Genomic DNA, 10,775 nt, shown 5'->3' with positions numbered 1-10,775 from the left:
CAGGAGAGAATGCTTCTGGAAAACCCATTATTATTTCTTAGATTGTACTATATTAATCATATACCACAATATCTATAATACACCACTAGCATGTTATATTATTCATATTATGTCACATACCAGTGCTAAATGATAAGTTGCATAAGAGATGTGGGCGAAATGTCAGGAGAGAATGCTTCTGGAAAACCCATTATTATTTCTTAGATTGTACTATATTAATCATATACCACAATGTCTATAATACACTCCTAGTATGTTATATTAGTATTATCTCACATACCAGTGCTAAATGATGTGGGCGAAACGTCAGGAGAGAATGCTTCTGGAAAACCAATTATTATTTCTTTCCCGCCCAATTTGACCTGTCTCAGCCTGTGACGTGCGGGAGAATTGTCCAATCGGGCGGCGACACATGGCGAAGGGGTGGGACCAAGGCCAAAAAAGGCGGCCGGATTGGGAGGCTAACATATATTTTAAATCACAACGGAGTGCGCATGCGTCAAACAGCGCCCTGTTTTCGCGCCCAAATTGGCGAGCAGGAGAATCGTCCATTCGGGCGGCGACATATGGCGAAGGGGTGGGACCAAGGCCAAAAAGGCGGCCGGATTGGGAGGCTAATATATTTTAAATGACAACGGAGTGCGCATGCGTCAAGCAGCGCCCTGTTTTCGCGCCCAAATTGGCGAGCAGGAGAATCGTCCAATCGGGCGGCGACAGATGGCAAAGGGGTGGGACCAAGGCTAAAAAAAAACGGCCGTTTTGGAGGCGGGGCTTCTTCTTGGCTGTAAATTGTAAAATTTGCCTCAGACAATCTCGGGACGCCGAGAGAGAAGGCAGCTTGGCCTGGGAGCCATTCTGAAGGCCTGGGTCGGAAGAAAGAAAGAAAGAAAGAAAGAAAGAAAGGGCAGCCGCGGCTAGAAGGCCCGAAGAGACAGGCTCCGTTTCTGAAGCAGGTGAATAAGGGCCCCTTTTTACAGGCTCACCTGGTTCATTTTAAATTAATCTGGAGTTTAAAGAGACGCCTTTCCTTTTGGGAATCACTTTTACCTCAGGAAAGGCTTCTCTTCCAATCGCACTTCATTTTATGTTGCTTTCCTTGTTATTTTGGGAATTCTTTACCTCAGGAATCTCCTCAAAATTGAAATACAAAGAAGAAAATGCCTATTTTATATATTAGTCTTATCTTAATTTTATCAAAAATGGCCTCAAATAGCACAAGATAAGGTTGCATAAAGGCTTTGTGAAACAGAAAGAAAGAAAACTATTTCATTTATTAATATTTCATTATTTTTTGCCTCAAATCGCCTCAAGTCACAAAGCCTTGAAATAGAAAATACAATAGAGTCTCATTTCTCCAAGCTAAAGCTTGGATAAGCGAATATCTTGGATAATAAGGAGGGATTAAGGAAAAGCCTATTAAATATCAAATTAGGTTATGATTTTACCAATTAAGCACCAAAACATCATGTTTTACAACAAATTTGACAGAAAAAGTAGTTCAATATGCAGTAATGTTATGTTGTAATTACTGTATTTACAAATTTAGCACCAAAATATCACGATATATTGAAAACAAAAATGGGTTGGATAATCCAGAAACTTGGATAAGCGAGACTCTACTGTACCGTAAAATATTCAGGGGAAAAAATGTTCACTGAAATATTTACAAAATCATTAAAATATTAATATTGAATTAATAAAATATTTGCAGAAATATTTGCCAAAAATTAGCAAAGTATTTGGGGAAAAATATTCACAAAAATATTCATAAAAAATATTCACAAATACATTCAGAAAAAAACAATCATGAAAACATTCACAAACATTGAAATAAAATATTCACAAAATATTCACCCAAAAAATCATACAAATATTTGTGGAAATATTTGCCAAAAATAAGGAAAATATTCGGAAAAAATATTTACAAATACAGTAGAGTCTCACTTATCCAACACTCGCTTATCCAATGTTCTGGATTATCCAACACATTTTTGTAGTCAATGTTTTCAATGCATTGTGATATTTTGGTGCTAAATTCTTAAATACAGTAATTACTACATAGTATTACTGCCTATTGAACTATTTTTTCTGTCAAATTTGTTGTATAACATGATGTTTTGGTGCTTAATTTGTAAAATCCTAACCTAATTTAATGTTTAATAGGCTTTTCCTTAATCTCTTCCTATTATTCCCTCAGAAATGGCAAAGCCTTGTGAAACAGACGGAAGAAATAAAGGCAAAATTTTTGAAAATTTCCACAGCTTTTTCTGAAGGGACCAGGTGAATATTGTTCTTTTTTATTTATTATAATCTGAATTATTTCTTATCCAGATCATTTCTTTTCACTTCTATTTTATGTATTGATATTTTATTATATCAAACCAAAAAAAAAAAATAATTACAAGGTCTTTTCCAGAGAAGAAGAAAAAGGCTAAAATTTTGGGTTGTTGTGAGTTTTACGGGCGGTATGGCTATGCCCCAGAAGCATTCTCTCCTGACGTTTTGCCCACATCTATGGCAGGAAAGTAGGGGAGTGATGAGGCTTTTATATATCTGCGAAATGTCCAGGGTGGGAGAAAGAACCCTTGTCTGTTGCAGGCAAATGTGAATGCTGTTATTGGCCACCTTGATTAGCATTGAATGGCCTGCAGTTTCAAGGCCTGGCTGCTTCCTGCCTGGGGGAATCCTGTGTTTGGAGGTGTTAGCTGGCCCTGCTTTTTGAGGTGGCAGCCCAGAAACTCACAACAACCCATGAAAGCCTTTGACAACACATGGCAACATTTTTGAAAATTCAGACAGCTTTCTAGAGGAAAGGAGTAGAATAATAATGGCATTTTTTTACCAATCTGATTTATTTCCAGCCTTAAGACCCATAACATGATATGCTGAAAATTATATATATATATATATATATGTGTGTGTATATATATATATACACACACACACACACACATATATATATATATATGTATTATTTTGTATATAATGGACAATGTAGTTTATAATAATGATTTAATGTATATACATATAATATTGATAATAATATTGTAATGTAATAAAATATAATAATAACACATAATATTGATTATATATTATATATAATTTTATATGTACATAGAAAGTATTAGCATTCACAATAATAGCATTATATATAACTATATTGTACTATACCATCATACTGTAATGTTATTAGAAATATTACAGGTAATACATAACATAATTAATATATTGTATTATATTGTATGTATATTCAATATATTATATTGAATATAATATAATAATATAACATATTAATAATAATATATAACATTAATAATAATATAATAATATAATATATTGTACGTATATTCAATATATTATTATATATCATTGTCTATTGTATTGTATATTATATACGCTATATATATACATAATACATATTATATTATTAGCATAGCATGTTACAGGTACAGGAGACAAGATGGGAACTGCCTTCCTGGCCTTGCAAAATAGATAGAAGACAATGTCTGGTTTTTTTTCTGAATGCTTTTTTCCCACTCACTCTTCTCCCAGCGCTGAATTCAAGTCAACGTGAAGAAAGAAACAAAAGGTCGAGAGACAGAGGACGGAAGATGCTTGAAGACACCCTCGCAAGGACACCGCCTGCCTCCCAAAAAAGGTCGTTTTCAGGGTAATTGGTGTAAGGGTAGGCATTTAATGTCTATCTTTGCATTAAAAAAAGGGTTACCTTTGCACACGGTTCCCCTCGCGTGTGGCATCGAAGAAGTCCCACTCGGGAACGGACGGGTCCTCCCTTTGTTCTAGGCAGATGATGGGTCTTCCTATACGGGCCGTAGGGGTCACAGCTTGGGGGTCAGCGGGGGGGCCCGCCCTGGCATCGCGGGGGGCAGCACACGTTACGGGCATTTTAAGATGTCCTTGCAACTTAGAAATAAAAATATTAATACCTTAACTCACTAACATCCTACTAACACCATTCTAAATAGGGTACCCTGGCCTTTTAAATAGGACTGTTCTGCCTGATGGCAAGAACCAAGCTGGGAAGGGAGGGGGCCTCCTGGCCCCCCATAAAAGGGCCCCCATGTAAGGACATTGCAAAAGGCCCCTAAGGTGTCCTGAGAGCAGCCTCTTGGTCCTTAGTGTGTTCCCCACGGAGCCAGGTCTGGGCCCCTTGCTCTCCCCCAACCCATGGACCCTGCCGCTTGTATATCATCCGTCCAGGGCCAACGGACGCCCCCTCCCTCCCCGGGCGGAGCTTCGAGGCCACACTCAAGGGGAGACCAGAGCCGTGTGCCTCATGCCAACGCCTAGCACGTGGCGAACCTTTTTTTTTACTGCAAACATAGGCATCATGATTGTGATTTTTGTTAATTCCTTTTAAATTTAATTGTTTGTATTTGATAGCATGGTAGGCTGGTTTTATATCAGTGAGCCGCCCCGAGTCCCTCTGGGGAGACGGTGGCAGGGTACAAAAATAAAATTATTATTATTATTATTGATTCGAGGCACCTGGAAAAAGAAATACCAGGAAGCAGATAAAATTATTATTATTATTATTATTGATTCGAGGCACCTGGAAAAAGAAATACCAGGAAGCAGATAAAATTATTATTATTTATTATAGGCACCTGGAAAAAGAAATACCAGGAAGCAGATAAAATTATTATGATTATGATTATTATTATTATTATTGATTCCAGGAAAAAGAAATACCAGGAAGCAGATAAAATTATTATTGTTATTGTTCTTGTTATTATTATGTATATTTATGTAAGGCCACACACCCAGGGGACCACTATTCCTAATTAAAGCCTGGTTAAAGGGGATCCTCTATTCTTAAAGTTAGGCGTATAGAGATCTCCTATCCAGAAACTAATGCGGCCTGCCCTATAGAGATCTGTTAAACCAAGGCGGCCTGCCCTATAGAGATCTCCTATTTCACGTAACACCAGGCAATATGGAGATCCCTGGTTTTTTTAACCATTAAATCCCTTACGTGGGGATATCCCTGGTTATTTTAACCGTTAAATCCCTTACGTGGGGATATCCCTGGTTATTTTAACCTTTAAGTCCCTTACGTGGGGAAATCCCTGGTTTTTTTAACCTTTAAGGCCAGATGTGGGGATTTCCTTGCTTCTTTTAACCCGTGAGGCCAGCCATGGGGAGATATCTTAGGCTGTTTTCATGAAAAGTCAGGTATAGACGCACTGTTTTCTCTCCCGTTCCATGTGCCTGGACTCCCGGAGGGCTCCTGCCGGACACCGTCTCCCATCGGCCGAGAGGGATCCTTCCTGTCTGGGAAGGATCTGCAACACAGGTAAAAAGAAGATTCCGGGAAGGAGATTCTACAGCGCAGCCCTTAAGCCAGGTGAGACACTCCTTCCAGCCTCCACGGCTGCCTTGCACACACACACACATGAGACACACAAACACACATGACACACACAAACACATACACATGTACAGCTGGTGCCCACGGGGACTCTTCCCCAATAGATCGGGGACTCCCACTCCGGCGATTGGCCATTGTAAATGCCTTGAAGCAGTTTGGGGCTTCCGGCCAAGCGCTTGCAAAGAGAATCCATTCAAGGTTGCACCCCCTTTTAAAGGGCCTGGCACGTGGTATTTATTCCTGGCACGTGGAAAACTCCATTTGTAAGGCAAACCCTCGTTAAAGGAGGTTTGCAATTAGTTTAAAACCAGGCTTCTGAGGGACCCCCTGCGTTTAAAGCCAAACCTAGCAGGTAGGAACCCCTTGGTTAACGTAAGGCGAGGGACCCTCCATATTTAATAAGATGCCTGGCAGAATCTTAACCTAAATGCAGGCCTATGGGCTACAGCCTATTCTGCATAGCCAGGCATGGGGGGACCCCAGATTATTAACTTGAAGCCTGGGAAAAGGAGATTTTCGTATTTACATATTTATTTATTACAATATTTATATCCGGCCCTCTCTCCCCTTAAAAGGGGACTCAGAGCGGCTTACAAGTGATATTTACATATTTATTACAATATTTATATCCGGCCCTCTCTCCCCTTAAAAGGGGACTCAGAGCGGCTTACAAGTGATATTTACATATTTATTTATTACAATATTTATATCCGGCCCTCTCTCCCCTTAAAAGGGGACTCAGAGCGGCTTACAAGTGATATTTACATATTTATTTATTACAATATTTATATCCGGCCCTCTCTCCCCTTAAAAGGGGACTCAGAGCGGCTTACAAGTGATATTTACATATTTATTTATTACAATATTTATATCCCGCCCTCTCTCCCCTTAAAAGGGGACTCAGAGCGGCTTACAAGTGATATTTACATATTTATTTATTACAATATTTATATCCGGCCCTCTCTCCCCTTAAAAGGGGACTCAGAGCGGCTTACAAGTGATATTTACATATTTATTTATTACAATATTTATATCCCGCCCTCTCTCTCCTTAAAAGGGGACTCAGCGCGGCTCAACAATAAGACGCATATATAAAAACCACACAGTGCAATATAAATCATCACTAACTTACATCAGTATTCATAAAACACATTATAAAATACAGATAGGTGTGTTCAGTTCAAATCCATTTAAGGTATACGTGGACCCCCTTTTAATGCCAACCTTTCCACGTGGAAAACTATTTGTAAGGCAAACCCTCGTTAAAGGAGGTTTGCAATTAATTAAAAACCAGGCTTCTGAGGGACCCGCTGCGTTTAAAGCCAAACCTAGCAGGTGGGAACCCCTTCGGTTAACGCAAGGTGAGGGACCCTCTATTTTTAATAGGATGCCTGGGAGAATCTTAACCTAAATGCAGGCCTATGGGCTACAGCCTATTCTGCATAGCCAGGCATGGGGGGACCCCATATGATTAATTTGAAGCCTGGTAAAAGGAGATTTTTGTATTTATTACATTTATATCCCGCCCTCTCTCCCCTTAAAAGGGGACTCAGAGTGGCTTACGAGTTATATTTACATATTTATTTATTTATTACAATATTTATATCCCGCCCTCTCTCCCCTTAAAGGGGACTCAGGGCAGCTTAACAATAAGACGCATATATAAAAAACCATACAGTGCAATGTAAGTCATCATTAACTTACATCAGTATTCATAAAACACATCATAAAATACAGATAGGTGTATTACATACACTATATCATTAGCATCGCACAATATTAGCATTATATATTACTACATTGCATTATACCACTATACAGAAACGTTATTAGCAATATTACATTTAATATATTATATGTAATTCATATTATTATATTGTATCATTGTTAGTATTATATTGCATTACTTATTTATTTGCTAGATGTATACGCTGCCCTTCTCACCCCCAAGGTGAACAGCTTACAAATTAAATGTACATACAATATTAATATTATTACCATAGTACAATACTGGCAGTAAATTACTATATTGTACTATATGAATATATGGTAATGTTATTAGTAGTATTACATGCAAAATGTAATACATAATTAATATTATTATATTTTATGATTAGTATATCGTATTACAATATAATAATATGAACATTATATGTTTATGCAATATGTTATAATTATATATTAAATTTTTTATATACATACATATATATACACATAGTAGAGTCATCCAACAGAAATGGGCCAGCGAATATTTTTTTATTTATTTACAGCATTTTACCGGGCTGGCCTCGAACTCATGACCTGGTCAGAGTGATTTGTTGATATTTATTATTCATTTACAGCATTTATATTCCGCCCTTCCTTCTCACCCCGAAGGGGACTCAGGGCGGATCACATGACACATATAGGCAAACATTCAATGCCTTTTAACATAGAACAAAGACAAACAAACATGCTCCGAGCGGGCCTCGAACTCGTGACCTCCTGGTCAGAGTGATTCATTGCAGTTAATTGCAGCTGGCTTGCTTTCCAGCCTGCGCTGTTGGATAATAAGGAGGCATTATGGAAAAGCCTATTAAACATCAAATTAGTTGATGATTTTACAAATTAAGCACCAAAACATCATTTGACAGAAAAAGTAGTTCAATATGCAGTAATGCTATGTAGTAATTACTGTATTTACGGATTTAGCACCAAAATATCACGACGCATTGAAAACATGGACTACAAAAATGCGTTGAATAATCCAGAATGTTGGATAAGAGAGTGTTGGATGAGACTACTGTATATACAATATAAATTAGAATAGCATGTTATTGGGGGAGGAGCATCTTGGTTATTAGATGTTTTTATTAGTTATTGATATTAGTATAGATATGACATTGAGTATATATTATCCTAGCACAATGTTAATATTAGTTATTCATATTAGTCTCTATGACATTAATAGAGTACATTATTATCCTAGCACAATGTTATTAGATGTTAATATTAGTTATATATAATAGTCTCCATATGACATTAATAGAGTATATTATTATTCTAGCACAATGTTATTACATAGGACCATGTTGTTGCTAGGGGGAGGGCCCCCCCACTGATTGTATTATTAGTATTATGTTGTTGCTAGGGGGAGGGCCCCCCAACTGAGATCCCCTGTCATTAATGTGTCAGACCAGGCATTTCACTCCTACCTTTGCATCAGAAAGCAGGCTCCCTGTGCGCTAGGCCTTCCTTTGAGGAACACATTCACGGCTCCGCTTGAGTGGGGCATTGAGGCCCCACTCAGGGACGGGCGGGTCCTCCCTTTGCCCTGGGCAGATCGTGGGGGGTGGGCGGATCTCCCTAGACGGGCAGGGGGTCGCGGCTGGCGGGACAGCGGGATATAAAAATATAAATATATATATTAAAACCCTTGCACCCAAGGAAACAACTCTGGGGACCCGAGCGGCTGCTCCCAGCTCACGTCACGGGCATTTTAAACATCTCGTAGCAGCTCAGATTAATACCTGAACTAACCTTAACCTGCTAACCCTACTAACCCATTTCTAACTAGAGCAGGAATAGGGCTGTTTTTGCCTGTTGGCAAGAACCAAGCTGGGAGGGGGCCTCCGGGCCTCGGGTGGGAAGAACCCTAACCCTGTCCCTGCCCTGCGCTGGGAGCGCCCCCCCTCGGGACCCCAGTGTTTGGTCCCCGCTCTCCCCCAATCCGACGGCCTAGAAAGCCCCTCCGCCATCCGCCCAGGGCCAACGGACAGCCCTCCCTCCCCGGCAGCCGCGTTCCTCATGCAACAGGGAGCCTGGTTCTGGATGCAAACGTGGGACCCCCTTAGGACCCCCTTTTCTCTGTGCAGGGACCCCCGCTCCCCATAAATAAATGCCTGGTGGAAGGGGATCCTAGTAGAAAAAGCCACAGTTCCCAAGAGCCCCCAAAAGCGAGATGCTCCCTTGGTTCAGCCTTTCTGACACTTGTTTTCTCCCTTGTTCTATGTCTCCGGAATCGCCGAGGGAGGGGCTCCTCCTGGACAAGAGCCAAGGACGGACAGATGGATGGACGGACGGAAGAAGATCCCAGAGAGCAGGACGCCTTGCCGTTCTGGCTGCTGAGCTCGACCCCTTTCCAACAATGTCAGCGTTCCAGAATAAAACTCTTCCCAAAAAAAGGTGTTTTCTGGTTATTATTCAAACGTTTAATTTTTGACAGCCTTAAACATCTAGATTACAATACAGTTTGTGCTGCTGCCTTTTATAAACCTTGTTTTCTACAAATAAAGTCAAGAGAAACACTATAAGTTTTGCACTGTGCTCAGACTCATTGTTCTGATATTCTGTTATATGGTTTTATTATTTATATCGTTTTAATGTATGACTTTATTACATGTGACATGGGAGCGGGGTATAAAAATAAAGTATTATTAATAAACACCACAATTTTCTTGCACCCCAAGTACATCTGGCCATTGCCAAAGAGTATTTAACTGCCTACATGGCACTAAAGTGTATTTATATGTTGATTGTTTCTATTGATTTTATGTAATGTTTGCTTTATTTGCATTGAATTTTTGTCTGGATGTATCTTGTATGCCGCTCATCTCCATAAATGAGCGGGATAGAAATGAGGTTAATAATTTTACGAATGTTTTAATGTAACTTGAATTTTAAATTGAGTTGAAATGTGATTGTGATTGTTTATAAGTGTTATCTATTTGTAAGCCACCCTGAGTCTCCTCTTGGGTGATAAGGTCTGGGAAGAAATACTGTCATAAATAAATAAAATATTCTGTGTCCAGGTTGCTTCATGGGTTAACTTCTCTGGCAGGATTAATCTGCAGGGCCATTCCTGTGGGAAAGTTAACAGGGACTAACAAGCATGGAGCAGGGAAGGCACTGCAGACCTGCGCATGCGCGGCCTGCTCCCTAGTAGAAACTTGGCCCCGCCTACTACAACCATCCTTTTCCCTTCTGCGGCTGCGCGGCCTGTTCCGTATTTGAGGTAACTTGGCCCCGCCCACTACAGGCATTCCCTTCACTTCTGCGTCTGCGCGGCCTCCGTCACGGCGGCAAGATGGTTGCCCGGCCCGGTAAGTCGTTCGGGGCGGCCGATTCCACGGCGACCCGGCTCCGTCGAGGCCTCGTTGCCAAGACCCGGGAGGAGGAAGGGAGCCGGGAGCCTGGCCTTCCAAACAACGTTCGCAGGCCAAGGCGCGGAAGGAATCCCAGGCAGGAAAACCCACTTCGGCCTTCGCTCCTGGTGTTTTGGACTCTTCCCCAACACGTAGGCAGGCTGCTAGGCATTGTGGGAATTGGAGTCCCAAACATACTATACTCCTAATATACTATATACACATGATAATCCGATGCAATACAATTTAATAATTACATT

At 40.3% G+C, this 10,775-nt stretch overlaps 1 long non-coding RNA gene across 1 annotated transcript; it reads left to right on the top strand.

Moving 5' to 3' along the window:
* Positions 1-754: 754 nt before the first annotated feature.
* On the top strand, positions 755-10,181 carry LOC134293683 (uncharacterized). Its single transcript, XR_010000639.1, has 3 exons — positions 755-953; positions 2,198-2,280; positions 3,553-10,181. It is a non-coding gene; the product is annotated as an uncharacterized LOC134293683 (long non-coding RNA).
* The last annotated feature ends 594 nt before the right edge of the window (positions 10,182-10,775 follow it).

The sequence above is a fragment of the Anolis carolinensis genome, unplaced genomic scaffold (assembly GCF_035594765.1).
Source record: "Anolis carolinensis isolate JA03-04 unplaced genomic scaffold, rAnoCar3.1.pri scaffold_9, whole genome shotgun sequence".
Classification (NCBI taxonomy): Eukaryota; Metazoa; Chordata; class Lepidosauria; order Squamata; family Dactyloidae; genus Anolis; species Anolis carolinensis.
Note: the sequence above shows the minus strand (reverse complement) of the source record. Positions and strands in the feature narration are given on the sequence as shown.